This window comes from Lathyrus oleraceus, chromosome 6 (assembly GCF_024323335.1).
Source record: "Lathyrus oleraceus cultivar Zhongwan6 chromosome 6, CAAS_Psat_ZW6_1.0, whole genome shotgun sequence".
Taxonomy (NCBI): Eukaryota; Viridiplantae; Streptophyta; class Magnoliopsida; order Fabales; family Fabaceae; genus Lathyrus; species Lathyrus oleraceus.
The window spans coordinates 262,478,872-262,481,304 of record NC_066584.1 but is presented as its reverse complement, the minus strand read 5'-3'; the positions used below and the strand labels follow the sequence as shown (position 1 = coordinate 262,481,304).

At 38.1% G+C, this 2,433-nt stretch overlaps 1 non-coding gene across 1 annotated transcript; it reads left to right on the top strand.

Moving 5' to 3' along the window:
- Window positions 1-707: 707 nt before the first annotated feature.
- On the top strand, window positions 708-814 carry LOC127098909 (small nucleolar RNA R71). The gene has a single exon (XR_007793593.1). It is a non-coding gene; the product is annotated as a small nucleolar RNA R71 (small nucleolar RNA).
- The last annotated feature ends 1,619 nt before the right edge of the window (window positions 815-2,433 follow it).

Sequence of the window (2,433 nt, the reverse complement as noted above, 5' to 3'; positions counted from 1 at the left end):
ACATTATATTCTATAATGCTTATTATATTGATTGAGGAACTCACCCTTACAACTATTTTTCAGGTAACGAGAAATGAGTTGAGTAGAAGCGAATGCTTGGAGTCTAGTGTAGTCTCCTTAGTGGGTCGTGCTCTGATAGATGTAACATCGGGATGGGATATTTACCTTGTTGAATAATTTACATGTGAATGTTACATGTTTTACATGATTGAGGAGATCTCTATCCGTTGTGTTTTATGCAAATGTTTATGTTTTGAATAAATAAAAGAGCATGACCGTAATATTGTTGAATATGGTGTGAATATTATGTGTGACACCCTTGAATGGCATAATTACTCTGAATTGTTATATGTTTATTATTTTTAGTTAAATATTTGGGGTATTTTAGAAGGGTGTGACAAGTTACGGCAACCACGGTGGCTGGAGGTGATACGTTTAGATTTTCAATTTTCTGGGCAAGAGCATCCACTTTCGCATTAACATGATCAAGGAAACTTATCTCGTACATGCCACTTTTCGTTTGAGGTTTTTCTACCATTGTTCTATCGCTTCCCCAATGATAATGGTTTTGGGCCATGCTCTCAATAAGTTGATAAGCATCGGCGTAAGGTTTATCCATAAGCGCACCACCTGCGGCGGCGTCGATTATTAACCTTGTGTTGTACAAGAGACCATTATAGAAGGTATGAATTACTAACCAGTCCTCTAAACCATGGTGTGGACAAAGTCTCATCATGTCTTTGTATCTTTCCCAAGCTTCGAAAAGAGACTCGTTATCTTTCTGTTTAAATCCATTTATTTGGGCTCTCAACATAGTTGTTTTGCTTGGAGGAAAATATCGGGCAAGAAAGACTTTCTTCAACTCATTCCATGTGGTGACTGAGTTCGAAGGAAGAGACTGAAGCCATCTTCTAGCTTTATCTCTTAACGAGAAAGGAAAGAGACGAAGTTGAATTGCCTCTGAAGTGACACCATTAGCTTTAACAGTATCGGCGTATTGGACAAATACGGATAAATGAAGGTTTGGATCCTCGGTAGGATTTCCAGAGAATTGATTATGTTGCACTGCTTGTAACAGCGAAGGCTTAAGTTCGAAGTTGTTTGCTTCGATTGCGGGTGGAGCAATACTCGAATGCGGCTCATCTTGCGATGGAGCGGCGTAATCTCGAAGAGCACGAGCTGGTTCTGCCATCTCGGGTATCGGCGAAGGAAGAAGATTTTTGAGATCAGGAATTTCGATTGGAGGGAGATTGTTTGCAACACGATACTCTCGAATTCGTCGTAAGACTCAGAGATATCGTTCAACGTCGTTGATTCGTAAGTAGTACGGTTCGCCTTGTGAGCGAGTGTGTGGCATACAAATCAACGAAAGACAAGGGAAAATAAAAAAAAAAGCCTTAGTCTCTACAGCGTAACAGAAGAGTTACGATATCGACTAAATAAAAGTCCCCGGCAACGGCGCCAAAAACTTGATCGCAACTTTATGAGTCTATTGGGGTATTAACTGCAAGTGCACAGTTCTATCGCGTAGTTTTAAAAGATATCGATCCCACAGGGACTTATGAATCGATATACCGTTTTTCTAAGGTTACTTCGTAAAGCTAAGGCGGATGATACTTTGATGATTAGGGGGAAAAGTAAAACTAAAATAAGATCTAGATTAAATATCAAATATAGCGGATATCGGTATGTAGTTCGTCGTAATTAGGGAATCAAATCTTCATTGGTTTCGTAGTTTTAAAATAAATCTTTTCAGTGGACACTATTAATTTAAAAGCCTTTTCTCAAACTCTCGCTCTGTTGAATAGACTATGACTTTATATTAACGTGCGCTGTCACTAATTAGTTAAGTCCAAAATCACTTTTTGAAAACAATAGAATCTATAGAAACTCTTTTTAAGAAAATACTAACCATTTAAACACCCTTGTCTCAAACTCTCGCTCTGTTGACTTAGATTATATAATTAAACTTAAATGCTTAACTCTCGTCCTCACATTTAACCTTTAAAAATACTTTTTGAAAATGATTAGTGTAGCACCTCAAATTTGCACCTCCCATTTGTACATTCATTTCATTGGTAGGTCATAAGCATTGCATAGTCTATTGCATATCATCAGTCAAGACTGGTCAGGAGATTCAACTGTGCAAGGTAACAAGAGCATTTTCCATGAGATCAAATCCCTAGGGTGGTTCCAATGAGCTTACATGACCCAAGGATCATTTTGAAGCAACTTGGCCAAGTGTTGAAGGCTCAGAATTCATCAGTGCATGTGCAAGTCATCTGAAGTCAACAAAAGTCAACTGCAAAGTCAATTATGGATTTGGAGGTGGGAAGTGATTAGAGATGCTTCATTCATGTTCAAACAAGTCTCATTTTACATTTCAAACACTCACATTGAAGAATTTGAAGTCAGGTCAAGACTTTCCCAAAA